Source organism: Monodelphis domestica, chromosome 4 (assembly GCF_027887165.1).
Source record: "Monodelphis domestica isolate mMonDom1 chromosome 4, mMonDom1.pri, whole genome shotgun sequence".
Taxonomy (NCBI): domain Eukaryota; kingdom Metazoa; phylum Chordata; class Mammalia; order Didelphimorphia; family Didelphidae; genus Monodelphis; species Monodelphis domestica.
Window position 1 is genome coordinate 441,572,739 of NC_077230.1, and position 16,359 is coordinate 441,589,097.

Sequence of the window (16,359 nt, forward strand, 5' to 3'; positions counted from 1 at the left end):
AAAGTTAATATAAAATTATAACAAGCAAAAAAGAAAAGAAAAGAAAAAAAAGAACCACACGCACACAAAGCAAAAAGCAAAAAACAAAAAAACAACCTCCTGAACTTTAAAGAAGCAGCAGGAACAACCCACAGCAGCAGAGGAGGTGGCGGCGGTGGGAGAAGAAGAGATTTAACTAAGTTGATTTTCTGGGGTTGTTGGTTGTTCGCTTGTCTCGCAGTGATGGAAGCTGCACACTTCTTCGAAGGGACCGAGAAGCTGCTGGAGGTTTGGTTCTCCCGGCAGCAGCCAGACGAGAGCAGAGGATCTGGGGATCTCCGCCCCATCCCAAGGTTTGAGTGGGACAAACTTTTGGAGAATGTGCATTGTTTAATCATAAGTGTGACAGAAACTGACAAGCAGGAAGCTTATGTACTCAGTGAGAGCCGCGCGTTTGTCTCCAAGAGACGTGTGGTACCACCCTCTGACTGCAGGCACTGGGCCCCCTGCTGGAGCTTGCTAGGGGAGTACAGTGGGTTGGACTTGATTCAAAGCCTCGTAAGAATTTCACGAAGCCTTCCCACCAGGACTGCCCACACAGGAATTTCCAGGAAGAAGTGGAATTCCTTAATGACATTCTCCCAAATGGAGCAGCATCTGATGTATGGATTCTGATTTGGATTTTCCAGAGAGCCCAGTTATTAATCAGCCAGATCAGACACCGGAAATTCTGATGAGTGAGCTTGACCCAGCAGTGATGGACCAGCTCTACGGGAAAGATGGTGTTACTGCAAATGGTGTCTCCCGGGAGAGTGGAATTCGTGGCCTGATACCAGGTTCGGTCATTGATGCTACAATGTCCAATCCTTGTGGGGATTCAATGAATGGAATGAAATTGGATGGACCTTATTGGACTATTCACATCACTCCAGAACCAGAACTTTCTTCCGTTAGCTTTGAGACTCGCATAGGTCAAACCTCTTATGATGGCCTGATCAGGAAAGTAGTGGAAGTTTTCAAGCCTGGAAAATTTGTGACCACCCTCTTTGTAGATCAGAGTTCTAAATGTCCCCATTGATTGAAGGGTTTAAACGTCTCGATCGCCAGATTGCTCAGTTCAATGATTACAATTTCGTTTTTACAAGAATCAGCAGCAACAGCAGAGCTGATGAAGAAAAATGAAGAAGAAACGCAAACAGAGAACACAAATAGAAGGTGGTGGCAGCTTTCTAGTCAATGAGACAGGGGGCCATGCTTTCCATAGCCACCACCATGTGGTTTCGGAAAGCCCTAGATGTAATTATCTTTGGACTCCAAAGCCACATGAGGGTACATCAATAGATGAAACTGCACAAAGACAATAGTCATTCTCTGTCACCGAGAGACTACCACTATAGTATATCTATATATATATAGTGGTATATGGTATATACCACTATAGTATATCTATATATATATATGGTGGTATATGGTATATACCACTATAGTATATCTATATATATATAGTGGTATATGGTATATACCACTATAGTATATCTATATATATATATAGTGGTATATGGTATATACCACTATAGTATATCTATATATATATATGGTGGTATATGGTATATACCACTATAGTATATCTATATATATATAGTGGTATATGGTATATACCACTATAGTATATCTATATATATATATAGTGGTATATGGTATATACCACTATAGTATATCTATATATATATATGGTGGTATATGGTATATACCACTATAGTATATCTATATATATATAGTGGTATATGGTATATACCACTATAGTATATCTATATATATATAGTGGTATATGGTATATACCACTATAGTATATCTATATATATATAGTGGTATATAGTATATACCACTATAGTATAATCATGGTATAATCATTTTGAATTGTATGCATGATTATATCAAGGAGTTAGATATCTTGCATGACTGCTCTCTTCTGTGTTTGGGTATTCTATGCCACTCTTGCTGTGAACTTGAAGTGCATGTAGAGAAAAACTTGTACTGTACGAGACTTTACAACACTTGTAAAAACAATTCAATTAGGATTATGCACAGTGTAATTTTTCTCCAGGTATCACCAAAAATTCCCCACAGACAAGGCTTTCGTCCTCATCAGGTGTCAGTCTCAGCCTAAATCATCTGGGACGGTTCTATTGCTGCCAGATTTTTTATGGGCAGTTTCTTCCTATTTCTAGACCACATTTTTCTCTATTAATTCTAATGAAACTAATTCGTACTTAAACATAAATGTTTCTTTGCACTTGGTAGTAGTAGTCTCTCGGTAACCGAGGATGACGATTGTCTGTGTGCGTGTGTGCACAGACACTTGTGCGTGAAGGAGATTTAAGTGGAAAAGCCAATGCACAGAGACAGTCCCACTCTCTCGGCATTGGAAGCCTGGGCCCAGTGGCATGAAAAATTGTTACGTCTGGAGACTTCCTCAGCTGCATTGGATGGCCGTGTTGTCTTTTGTGCTCCAACATGCCCTGAGCACTCCACAGTGCTTTGCTGCATTGCCCTCTCAGCCGTTGAACCTTCTTATTGGTTTCTTCTGTCTGTTTGGCCGAAGCAGTCTTCACATGCTGGAATGTGGGATTTTAGCAGCTGTGAGATCAGCAAAGTTAATTTAAATTTGATATTTCCCTCTGTGTGGTCCTTGCAACATTGTTTTTGACTCTTTCTGGATTGATGCAGTGGTGTTTTGTTCCCTCCGTATTTATAAATGAAACACTTTTTTTTTAGTGTTTCTAAATTTTAAAATCTGCTTGGTTAGTAATCAAATGGTTGGAACACTGTTTTGACTTTTAGTTTAAGCATGTTGTTGACTAAAGGCTTCACTGAGGAAGCATTCTACCAACGAGGTCAATTTGATTCTGTAATTTGTAAGTAATGCGGCACCTGATACTTTTTGGTGCTTGATATTTTTGAGGACCAATAATTCAAGTGGATTTTGTTCTTGAACAGGGTCCCAAGAGATTTGATGATGACATTTGTTGGCTTGAAGTCTGATTTTTTAAAAAAATATACTGAAGATCCCTTTCTAACTAGTTGAAAAATGCAGATTTATATAAGTATGAAAACATAAGCCTCTAAGTGAAAGCTGTCGAATGGATATTAGTCTAAATTAATCTAGGATGATCAGAAGAGGGGAAGTTTGGTGTCATAATTTCTCTCTTCATGGTGTTGGACTTTAATCAGTTAAAATGTATTTTCAAAATCTGTACCACAAAAACTTAATGCTTCAATAAAAGTTTGCTTAATTAATTAAAAAAAAAAAGAAAAGAAAAGAAGGAAGGGATCTAGGGCCCAGGAGGGTGGCACCATATCCAGCCAGGAGCAGCCAGCAGAGATCCCTGGGACATTTGACTCCTACAGGATCCCAGAAGAGGGAGATAAGTCCTCTAGGTTCTGACATGAACATGTGTGAGGCCTCAGACCCTGGGCAGGGGAAAGGCACTCCTGATTCTCTACTGTTTCCTCTCTCAATCTCATTGTCTTGATGTCTGTCTCTGTAACTATCTCCATTTCTCTCTCCTTCCCTGGCTTTTTGTATCTATCTTTTTCTTCATCTCTGTCTCCCTCTCCTCATTCTGTCTATCCCTCCCCCCTTCCTCTCTTTCTGTCTCTGTTTGTATCTCTCTATCAATCTTTCTCTCTGTCTCTACCTCTCTCCCCTCTACTCTCCCCACCCTGTCTGGCTCATTCCCCTATATCCTTCTCCCTCTGATTCCATCTTTTCCCCTCTCTGACTGTTTCTGCCTCTTCCTATCTTTCTCTGTCTCTCTGGAAACATTTAAGATCAAAGACCAACTCAAGGGAAGTGAATGGCTTCAAATGTTAGAAGGAGACTGAGGAAGGAGGGTGAGAATTAGGGTAGGGAAGCATAGATATTTGGTTGGGGTAGGGCAGAGGTGTGGTGAAGAGCTGCCTCAACCTGAACTGCAGCTAGCTACATCATCTATTATCCCCCTCTCTGATAGGTGGAGCTTGGCTCAGGGAGTGAGAATGATGGGAAGGGCATGGGCAGGAAGGAGGGAGCTGGTTCCAAAGCCTGAGATAGAGCCAGTCCAGTCTCCAACTAACCCTTGTCTAGCTCAGCTTCCTGGCAACTTGGATCACAACTGGATCAGGAGGATGAGTCTAATCTTGGTCATCATGCTTGGGATCAAGCAGAACCGACCCACACCATCCAGGAGAACAAGAGTGGACTAAGGTCCTAAAGCATCCTATGTCTCCTCTGGATAATCTCCGGTTTCTTAGTGTCCTTCCTGATGTGGAGCCCAGACAGTCCTACAGTTGGGGTCTATCCAGAGTAAGAAGAGAGAGGAAGCTAAGTGGAGCAACAGATAGTTGGGCGTGGAGTCAGGAAGACCTGGATATTTTCTGTTGTTATTTGTGTTGCTAATATCTATAGTTTTACTTTTTTTAAACCCTTACCTTCCATCTTGGAGTCAATACTGTGTATTGGCTCCAAGGCAGAAGAGAGGTAAGGGCTAGGCAATGGGGGTCAAGTGACTTGCCTAGGGTCACACAGCTGGGAAGTGTCTGAGGCCACATTTGAACCCAGGACCTCCCATCTCTAGGCCTGACTCTCAATCCACTGAGCTACCCAGCTGCCCCCATATAGTTTTACTTTAAAATAACCTGTACTTTCATTTTAAAAAATGTGACCAACCATGTGACCCTGGACAAGTCATTTTATACCTGTCTGCCTCAAGGTCCTCTACAAAACGGGGATAATAATAGCATTCACCTCTCAAGGTTGTTATGAGCTCAAATGAAGTAATAATTGTAAATGTGCTTAGCAATGCTTGGCATATGGTAGGCACTTAATATGGACTTATTCCCTTCTCTTCCTTCTGCATTCCTGGACACTAAGACATCCTTCATTCATTTATGTTTTAGAAAGTGAGTTCTTTTCCATCTACTCAGCAGAGATCTTGGATGTCTCTAGTTATTCACACGTTGCTTGCCTGTTCCCTTCTGTGTCATCTCAAACGTAAGACTTTGAGTGACATTATTGAAAGCACCAATCAATAGGCATTTATGAGCACCTACTACAAAGTCAGAAGAGAAATAATCCCTCTCCTCGAGGAGCTTCTGTTTTATGATGAGTATAATACATAAATATGTATATATACGAAATGTGCGTGTGTGTGTGTGTGTGTGCGTGTGTGTGCATGTGTGTGTGGTGTAAACAGAGGTAACACATTCCACCCTGGATCCCACTGTCCAAAGACCAAGCGTGTTAGATTTCACCCCATCTTCAGGGTTCTCTAGTATTATAAATAAAAATCAATCTGGAGGGGGCATTGGGTTGGCTCAGTGGATGGAGAGCCAGGCCTAGAGATGGGAGGTCCTGGGTTCAAATCTGGCCTCAGACACTTCCCAGCTGGGTGACCCTGGGTAAGTCATTTAACCCCCATTGCCTAACCCTTACCAATACACAGTATTGACTCCAAGATGGAAGGTAAGGGTTTAAAAAAAAAAGAAAACAAAAACAAAATATCAGTCTGGAGGCTTATTACTAGCTTTACAAGCATTTATAAGGCAGGTATAGGTAGCTTAGGAGGGAGAAAGAGAATAAAAAAGATGTCAGACTTTCTAGTTTAAGGCAAACATCTGGTCTTCCACTGCAGCCAGCACTCTGAGCTGCTGCAGCCTGACAGAGCTTACCAGATGAGATAAGGTAAGAGTTCAGAAAAAAGCCCCAGCCCAGAGACAGTTACAGAAGCAAAGAGGCTGATTCATCCTCGCAACGCTGGCTTTTCAAAACCTCAGCTCTTCCTCCCTTGGTGATGTTATGCCAGGATGCAGGCACTGATGTGGAGGCTGACTGCAGGGATGCTGGCTTTGGGACTCCTATGTTGAGTCTTTCCAAGATGGACTGAGTTAGAGGTCCCCTAAATATTTACCCCCCCCCCACACTCATTCTTTAGGAGACCAGAATGTTGTCTCCCTACTTTTGGTTCTCCAGAAGACTAACATGTCTGTCTCCCCATAGAGTCTATACATTTAGGATTTTCTCACTAGGGGGCACAAGAGCACAGAAGATACTGTATATTTCTTAGAGGAAGCTACTATAATTTGGGAAATAAAAGAGAAGGAGAAGGAGAGGAAGAAAAATGATTGATAGGTGCTTTGATAAAGAGTCATTAGGAGACTTTTCCTTTTGGCATGTGTTTACAATCAGAAAAAATGGGGGGTTCAACCCCCCTTCTCAGTTCAGTTCATGATATCCACAGGTTCACTCCAAATCTCTTGATTTTTGCAAGCATCCTTACAGCACCTTCTCCAGAAGATCTGCTTTCCTAGTCCAAGATTTTGGTGATTAGATTTTCCTAAAATTACTTTAAAAAGATCTCAGACTTTGAACTTTTAGGATAATTGCCCAATCCTGGCCTCAGGAGGATATATACAAGCAAAAGAATCAACACAGGACGCGTGGCTAAGCTGTAAGGTATATGAATCAATTCTCCCAAAAGCAAGAGGAGAAAGAAAATTAAATATGTATATAATGCATATATATAAATATAAATTAAAAGCATAGCAGGTCCTTGATTCAACATCAAGGTCCAATCAAAGTAGCTTATATCCTACAAGAATGCAGGACAGCTGCAGCAACATTGCAGTTACCTACCATCAGCCATGACTACAGAAAATTGCCATACTAAAAAAAAATAATAAAAAGAAGGGACTAAAGTTTGACAGAAAGGGAAATATGATCCCCTGGTCTGATTTTTATGTAAATTATAGGGATAGGAAGCCAGATTTGCAGCCAAATAGAGATATGTTTTAGTCTCATACCTTAAAAGCAGAAAACAGGGCAATCCAACCTCAGGACCTGCTGAACAGTCACTTCTCCCAGTCCCCTGAGGCAAGCCCTCTACCCTGGCATTGATATTCACCAACCCCACAGAAGTTATTGGTCTCCTTGGTCCTGTGCCCCTTTGCACTGATCAGTGGCCCATTATTTCCTCTTTCTGAAATCAAACACAAATATCAGTTAAAGTCCCATAATATGTAACAACCAATGGCAGGTTCCAATAGTCTAAAGCTCTTGGGTGTGCAATGTTGCCAGGGCTGATAGGCATTGTAAACTGATCTTTCAATATCAACTATCAATACTGATTCTATAAACCCAGTTTTAAGAAAAATCAAACAAATTAGAAAGAAAGCAAAGCAAAGCACATTGCACAACTGCAATAAACAATGGACCAGCCAAACACAGGCATAATAAAAAGATCTATCACTTGAAATTTTTGTTTCTCTAGTCTGGCCATGATCCGCAGTTCAAGTGTACAAAATTTTTTCTTCTAGTAAAAGTTTGGTATATGCTTTGCAACAACAACTGAGACGAAATCCAAAGAGCACAATAATTCCCAGGATTAAAGAGGCACACTTGGCAATACTACCTAACAAGCCAGTTCTCTGAAGCCAGGACAGGTTCCATCATGCACCATCAGATGTCTAAAGCAATTTGCTGAGTGTCATTCAAAATCCTTTGAAGCTGATGGACATGTTTTACAATTTCACCCAATCTCTTTTCATAGGAACCACAAGATTGACTAATGAGAGCACATGCACCTTCCAATGTGGCTGTAAGCTAGCCAGCTTTGTATAAATGAGTCAATCTCATTGTGTAGGAAGGAGATAGCCTTAGAAGTCCAGGAGATGACTTGAAATGTATCTCGAGCCAATCTTTCAACATCAGATGAGATATTTCTAATAGAATCGACTGCCATCATTACCAAATTGGGCAGAACAGCCCAGAAAAATGTCTGTATGCTGATGAGGATGCTACAGTATTAGTCTTGGTCTCTTGGTCCTTGAATGCCACCAAATGTCCACATTCTTAGCCATGGACTCATCTACCTGGTCAATAAAATGGTCATATACCACACTGGTGGGGTAACATGGGCCAGACCACAAATATCATACTATCCTTGGGGAAGGGCAGAGTAAGCTGAAGAGTGACAGGTATTGAATTGCCCATGGGTCACCAAGCCCCATGGGAAACCTACCTTCATCTGGGATGAAGCAGTAATGGTTGTAAAATCATGTATTTAGGTGTCCCATCCTTTGTGCTGTAAGGATGATTTTACCATTGTGACTTAAAAATCTAAATTAATTTGGTCGCCAGGTAAAATCCCAAATAATAAAATACCCAAGTCAGCTGGAAATTATGGTGATTTTAATTAATATAGAGAGAAGGAATTAAGAAGAGAGAGAGGAACAGCTCCAGCTCAGGCTGAGCCAGGAAGGAGTTAAAGGCCTTGGCCAAAGTGGCCTCCCTGAGCCCAAGGGAAAGTAAGTCAGTCTTACCCAGGTCACCACAAGACAGTCTCAAGGAAGCTGTCTGAGGAAGCTCCTCCAGGCTGAGTTCCACCCCTGAACTGGTGTCCAGGCTGCTCATATAGACCTTTTCACCCTTGTGGCTCTTCCTCTAAATTTTCACATCTACTAATCACATCAAAGGCTTTCTCCCAGACTGCCCATACTTTTAGTTCTCACCTTCTTTGATTAGTTTATATCTTTTGAGCTACTTCACACTTCTTTGTAAAGTTAACCTTTTGTTAGTTACTTGACCTTTTTGTGACTAATTTAACCCTTATAGTTACTTAACACATTTTTGTATTACGATACTAAAAATAGTAGTAGTAGTAGTGGTAGTCTCTCGGTGACCAAGAATGACTCTTTCTTTGTGCGTTTTCATCTACGGTGTACCCTCATGTGGCTTTGGAGTCCAAAGGCTGAGGCGCAGAGTTTGTGGCACATGGGGCCTGGGACGCCAGTTGTTACGGGAGGTGCGGTTGTGGCCTGGTGTCGGCGTTCACGCTCAGCGGCAAGACGTCGACATCACTCGTCTTCAAAGGTGGCGGTGGCATGTTTATTGTGGGTTCACCAGCTGCTTCTGTCAGAGGCAGCGAGTTCTAGTTGCTTTGGTGTCATGCCAGCCCACTTCAAGTTGGACTTTAGCTGATCCTTGAATCTTTTCTTTGGTCGGCCTTGTTTCCTGAGTCCAGCTGACAGTTCCCCATAGAATACCTATCTTGGTATTCGCTGTGGGTCCATGCGGATGACGTGTCCAGACCATCGTAGCTGGGCTTTGAGGACCAGGACTTCGATGCTGGTGGAGTTGGCTCTGTCGAGGACTTCCTGGTGGGTGATTCAGTCCTGCCATCGGATCCTCATGATTGACCGGAGGGAGTGTTGGTGGAATTGCTCCAGCTGTTTCATGTGCTTCCGGTACAGTGTCCATGTCTCGCAACCGTACAGGAGCGAGCTGAGGACCACTGCGTTGTACACTTTGAGCTTCGTCGCAGTGCTTACACCTCTGTGTTGGAGGACTTTGCAGCATAGTTGCCCGAGTGCCTGGCTGGCCTTTTGGATCCTGGCATTGATCTCATGGTCTAGGCACCCGTCATTGGCGATGGTGCTGCCCAGGTACTTGAAAGTGTTGACGTTAGAAAGCTGCGTGCCGTCGATTGTAATGCACGGCTGGTTCGTTGGCCTCCCTGGTGCGGGTTGGAACAGCACCTCTGTTTTGCTGAGGCTGATAGTCAGGCCAAACAGTTTTGTTGCGGTAGAGAACCTGTCCACAATGGTTTGGAGATGATTTTCTTGGTGGGCCATGAGAGCACAGTCATCTGCAAAGAGAGCTTCCAGGATGAGTCTCTCTGTTGTCTTTGTTTTTGCAGTCAGGCGGCGAAGGTCGAATAGTGAGCCATCCAGTTGGTATTTTATGTAGACGCCCAGGTCTAGATCCATCACAGCATGTCATAATACTTGGGTGAAAAATAGGTTGAATAGTACCGAAGCGAGGACACAGCCTTGTTTCACACCATTGGAGATGTTGAAGCGATCGGAAGTCTCTCCACCAGATAGGACTTCCCCTGTCATGTCGACATGAAAGAGCTGGATCAGTTTGATGAATTTTGCTGGGCAACCAAGCTTGCTGAGGATCACCCACAATGCATCCCTGTTCACTGTGTCGAACGCCTTTGTCAGGTCTATGAAGACAATGTAGAGACTCAGGTTCTGCTCAAGGCATTTTTCCTGCATTTGCCTCACCGTGAAGACCGTGTCGATGGTGCTGCGATCTGGTCGGAAGCCACATTGTGATTCAGGCAGGTTCTGCTCTGAGACATATGACAGGAGTCTGTTGAGTATATACTAAAAATAGACTTAGCTTAAAGTTCTAGCTTCACTATAAGGTGAGAGTTAAGTACCTTCATTGTTCAATCAGGAGATTACAACTTTATCTTCCACTAAAGTATGTCTAAGTAGGGTGGAGTAATTTTAAACTTCACAGTGCTTTCTAGCTTTGACTTTGCACAACTAAGTATTGTGGTAGGGAATGGAATAGTGAGATTGTACTTCTCCTTTTCACCCACACATCTGCTGCTTAATGAACTCTTGCCTGTCTTCACAAGTAAAAGGTAGGCAGGAATGTGATCATTCAGAGGTAGTGGGGCTCCCAAGGATCTGAAAATCACTTGAAAAGACCTGTTAAAATCAAATCAACTAAGTTTCTTAAAGACCAATGATAGAGGTTGTGACCAGCTAGATGGAGCCCATCTGTCATTATTTATGTGACATATAACAAAAGTAAAAGGGGCAAAATGCTCTTTTGACAACATATGACCTTCCTGGGGTGAAAGTTGTGGCAAAGTCTCATTCCTATGAACTGGAATTGTTGCCCAGGACAAAACTGAGTTCCAATGGAGCTGGTGACATATGCAGCATCCATAAAGTCCGATGGCCTTGTCTTGCAGAAGAGTTTGTTCCAATTGAATATAGACTTTTAAGATAGCATTATCCCTAGACCAGTCATAGGAAGAAGGTACAAATGAAGACAATGTAACATAACTTATAGCTACTAACCAAAACATAGTAACTGAAGGTAATGCTTTGTAACAGAGTAATTTAGATTAATTTATAAACCTAAAGCAAAACCAAATCCAAAAAGAAATAAGGAATAAAATACAATGTGTGTGAAGGATACAGTTACTCAGTGTCAGTAGATAGAATGGTTTTACATAAAAACAATAAATCCAAAAGTCTTTTTCTCCAATCAGAGTAGTTAGCAATATTTGGAAAGAGCCTTCTCAGGCCAACTGAATTCCTCCAGTGAGCTGAAAATTCTTTACATACACCTTGTCTCCTGAGTGTAGATCTGTGTGTGAGATTATTTTATATAAGGCTCTTCCCTAGGGGGAGGGGAACAGATTGAAATAATTAGCATCAACAAGACACTGGGTGAAAAGGAGTAAACTTCACCTCCAGATTCCTTGAGGTTCCTTCTCTTCCCTCATGTCATCAGAAATCCTGATTCCTGGGAGCAGCTGGGTAGCTCAGTGGATTGAGAGCCAGGCCTAGAGATGGGACGTTCTAGGTTCAAATCTGACCTCAGACACTTCCCAGCTGTGTGACCCTGGGCAAGTCACTTAACCCCCATTGCTTAGCTCTTACTGTTCTTCTGCCTTGGACCCAATACATAATATTGATTCCAAGATGGAAGGTAAGGGCTTAAAAAAAAAAAAACAGAAATCCTGATTCCTTTGGCCATATATTTGACCATTCCTTTGGTCACCCCTCTGGGATCCCCACAGAGTGAAAAGTGTGATGGTCGGGGTTATGGTTTACCCTATTAGAATTATGAGGCCTGCTGGAGGCTCTATTACTATTATTCATCTAACTTCTATTTCTATTTTCCTGATTCTTTTTCTTACAATTCACAGCTACATGGGCTTACTTACCGCAGAAATAGCAATGTATTGACACTGACTTCCAGGGTCCTTACTATTTCTCTCCAAGGAGTCATGATTTTCTCAATTGCATTTGTTAAGATAGGGGCTAACACAACTGCCTCATTTCCTTTGTTCCTTTGTTTCTTTTCACTCTTTCCTTTTCTTCCCTCTCACAGCTTTCAAAAACATACACTGCTGTTCTCTTCAACTGCTCCTTGTCCATGCTAGGCCATTCTGGACAGTTCTTCTGAAAATACTCTAATTTTTGTGGAGAATGATTTACAAAATGATTTCTTATAATATGAGAGTCCCTGGTCTGTGTGACATCCAGCCTAAGATATCTAGGTCCCAATTCTACAATCCTATCATAAAAGAGGGTTAGATGTTCATTTGTTTCCTGGTTAATGTATTCAAATGGTACCCAGTTCTCTGGTCTTCAGAGGCATGACTTCATACCCCTTAACAAAGCATCCCTGGCTTCACATAATTGTATATCATCCTCAGCCACGTTCTGGTCCCATTTTAGGCCTTATAAGACTTTTTTTTTTTGGCATTCTCATCTTCAGAATTTTTAGTGGCTGCAAGGATGGCCTGTCTATCTCCCTCATTATGTAAGACATACCTGAGATCAATTACAACAACCCAGTTTGGGTGATGCATCCTAAAAATACTTTCAAATCCCTGGATCACAAGCAAGAGTTCAACATCAAAGGAAGGAGTATGATTTACCCCTCTGTCAATGTCACTGCCCCTGAAAGGTACATGATTTCTTATGGTTACTAAATTTCCTCTACGATCATGTGTGGGAACTTCCCTCAGAGGAGATATGCTGTTATTTGGGCTTCATTGGTTCTTACTACCAAGCCTCAAACCTGAGTAGAGATGAAACAGAAGACATGTGGAATGGGGGGAAAGGGTAGAAGGTGAAACACAAGGAGGAGAAGGGGAAGGAGGAAGAGGAAAAGAGAGGGGAGGAGAAGGGAGAGGAGAAAAGGCAGAAGGAGGAAGGGGAGGATAAAGGGGAGGAACTAGAGAAAGAGGAAGAAGAGGGGAAACAGAAGGAAGGGGGGAGGAGAAGGAGGAGTGTCACAATGTCAAGGGTCAGATCTTCAGAAAGAAATAAAGGAGGGGTTTGGGCAGAGGAAAAAACAAGGTGAAGGAGGTTCAGCATAAAGTTTCATGGAGCAGGGAGGGTCAGATGACCTAGGTTTGGTAGAGGGTTCAAGAAAAAACCTCAAACCAGTAATCAAGTTCCTGGAGATTATCTGCTCCTACAGTCATTTTTAAAGTCCTTTAGTACCTTATAGTCAAATGAACCATATCTAGGCCATAATAAAACCCATTTTGACCAAGATTTACAGAAATGAGTTGCTTCCTTCGTGGTCATCCATGCTTCTGCAGGCATTTCCTTCTCTTGCCATGAAATCAATACTCTATACAAAGAGCTTTCCTTTGGAATCCATTTAGGCATCTTTTTCAGGATATGAACCCAGAACCTCCCATACATATGTATGGAGAAAGAAGTTGGATGAGATAGATGGTGTCAGCCATGATTTTCCAACTCACTGTTTATATATATAGAGGAAGAGGGAAGAATCAAAGTTGGAACCTCTAGGGGTGCAGCAGTGGATTGAGAGACAGGTCTAGAGATGGGAGGTCCTGGGTTCAAATCAGGCCTCAGACATTTCCCAACTGTGTGACCCTGGGCAAGTCACTTGACCCCCATTGCCTAGTCCTTACCACTTTTCTGCCCAGGAACCAATACACAGTATTGATTCTAAGGCAGAAGGTCAGGGTTTTTTTTTTTTTTAAAGGAAGTGGAACCTCGAGTGACTAAGAGGATGGGAATGCTCTGGACAATAATGTTGGTTGGTGCTTGCCAAGTTTAAAATAGCAAAAAAACAAAACAAAACAAACAAACAAATAAACAAAAAAACAAAACCTACCCAAAACTAAACTAAAAAACTAAAACTTCAACCCTCCCAAAACAAAACAAAAAAAAATTAAGGAGAAAGAGGAAAAGGAAGAAAAATATTCTGTAGGCCCATCCCCTTGTGTCCCAGGCTTCCTCCAGGGAGCTGCGTTCCAAGTTTTTATATTTAAGCCTCCCATTTTTAATCCTCAGGCGGTGGGCTTGAGCACAAGCTGCAAAGTGGAGGGGTAGAGGAGGAAGGGTGCTCTGAAAGTTCCAAATGAAGTTTCATGCAGTTGTACAGCATTCATTAGTCCTCCTTCCTTCCCACCTCTATGCAATCACACACTCAGAAATATTCAGTCACTCACACAGGACCATCATTTCCTACTTGACTGATTTCCTGGATTGCATGATTTCTAGAAATTCATCATCTTACTAGATGAAATCAATGCTGAAATTCACACCTCCTCTGCTCCTCTGGTCCCTGGGGTTCCTCCATCACCCCGACTATAAAAGTGGGGAGTGAAGAACTTCAGAGAACTCCTCCCACCTCCCTCAGGGCACTCACATCATCATTTCCCACTAAGGCTAGAGTGCCCTCATTCCTTTCCCTCCTGGAATTGTGAGCGCCTTGAAGGCAAGGACTGTGCTTTGCCTTTTCATTGAACGCCCACTATTACAGATGCTTAATAAATGTTTATTGAGTCTGACTCTACTGTTTGTTTCCATTACATTTTTAATAAAAAGATAGAGAGGTATAGAAATGAAAAAAAAACCAACAAACAAAAAAGGAACCCCAAGAAACAAGAGACAGTCAATAAGCATTTATTAAGCACCTGCTATATACCAGACACTATGCTACTAATTAAAGGGGTGTATGGGGTGCTCAGGGAGGGGTAATATCTCTGGTATGGAGGGCTTGTGCCCTTCTAGGGCAGCTCTCCAGCCACTGACCCTCACCTGACACCCAGCTCTCACTTGTGGCTCCTAGTAGCTGCTAGCATGTGGCAGCGGCCACACCCTGGGCAATGGCTTCGTCAGGCCTGCTAAACCTTGTGAGGGTAGCCATCGGGTTGACGTTGATCCCTGGTGAACTAGGGCTTTGCTCACCCAGCATGTGAAGACTGCTTCGGTGGAAAAGGAGGAAGAAACCAACAAGAAGGTTCAACGGCTGAGATGGCGATGCAGCAAGGCACTGTGGAGTGCTTAGGGCGTGTTGGAGCACAAAAGACAACACGGCCATCCAATGCAGCTGAGGAAGTCTCCAGGTGTAACGACTTTTCGTGCCACTGGACCCAGGCTTCCAATGCCGAGAGAGTGGGACTGTCTCTGTGCATCGACTTTTCCACTTAAATCTTCATGCACAGGTGTCTTTGTGCACATAAACGCACAAAGACAATCGTCATCCTCGGTTCGAGAGACAACCAACATGCTACTAACTTAGGATTCAAAGGATTCTGCCTTCAAGGAGCTCATAGTCTTATCAAGAAGAAAACTTGCCAACAACTAGGTACAAACAAGCAAATACTACAAAATATTCAATTTATTCTTTAAGAGAAGTTGGAGATAATTACCAGCGGGAAGGCACTAGTATTGAGGGGATTTGGAAGAGGCTTCTTGTAGAAGGAAGGAGTTTAGCTGGGACATGAAGGAAGCCATATGGCTTTGAACAGTCCATCTTGGAGGTGACAGGAAATAAATGGAGTTTGATGAGTAGGAGGGATTGGGGTGAGACTTTTGCTTTAGGAAAATCACTTGTAAAGCTGAGTGGAGGAAGGACTGGAGAGGGAAAAGACTTGAGGCAGGAGACCCACCAGAAGGCTATTGCAGTAGTCTAGACATGAGGAGATGAGGGCCTGCACTAGGGGAGTGGCAGGGACAGTGGAGAGAAGGGGACATATTGGAACAAAATTGCAAAGATCTGGCAAGAAATGGACTATTTTCTTGAGACACACTGAGAGCTAGTGTAGAGTGGAGAATGATTCCTAGGTTTTGAGTCTGGGGGATGTGGAGGATCTTGGTACCCAGACAGAAATAGCCAAGTTTTAAAGGAAGAGGGTTTGAGAGGAAAGATAATGAGTTCAATTTGGGACATGTTGAGTTTAAGGTTCAGGACATCCAATCTGAAATGTCCAATAGGCAGTTGGAGATACCTGACTGGAGGTTTGCACAGAGGGAAAGAGGCAGGGACTGCATGAGCCTTGATAAAGGATAGAGCAAGAATGGAAATGGATAGGGACAGAGAGCTCTGTCCATCCAATGAAGTCAGGAATTGACCATGTGGTACAGCAGGGTTGAGGCTGGTATGGGCTCTGGTTTGGTGGCCAGATTAAGAACCTGAGTATCCCAGAGCAAAGAGGATTCTTAGAGCTCTCTAATGTTGTTGTGAAGTCAACTTCCACCTCCATTACAGAGGGGGAAACTAAGGCAGAAAGTGGGACATGAACCAGGCTGAGGACCCACATTGAGTAGGGGTAGAACCTCATCTCCACTGGGATTTCCTTATGGTCCAGTGTCTGGGTTCTAATGGGGCCTGCACAGTCCCTTAGGAACAGTCAGCCCTCTTGGTTCCTCCCTCTGTTTGTGGGCCATGCCCGCAGAGCCATCCATGACTAGAACATTAAAAAGAGGAAGGAGTTACTTTAAGGGTTAGAGAAGGAGGAAGAAGAAGGAAGGAGG

The 16,359-nt window shown here is 42.8% G+C and overlaps 1 pseudogene; it reads left to right on the forward strand.

Annotated features, from left to right (window-relative positions):
- The first annotated feature begins 193 nt into the window (after window positions 1–193).
- LOC100025831 (S-adenosylmethionine decarboxylase proenzyme-like) lies at window positions 194–1,161 on the forward strand (annotated as a pseudogene).
- Window positions 1,162–16,359: the final 15,198 nt, after the last annotated feature.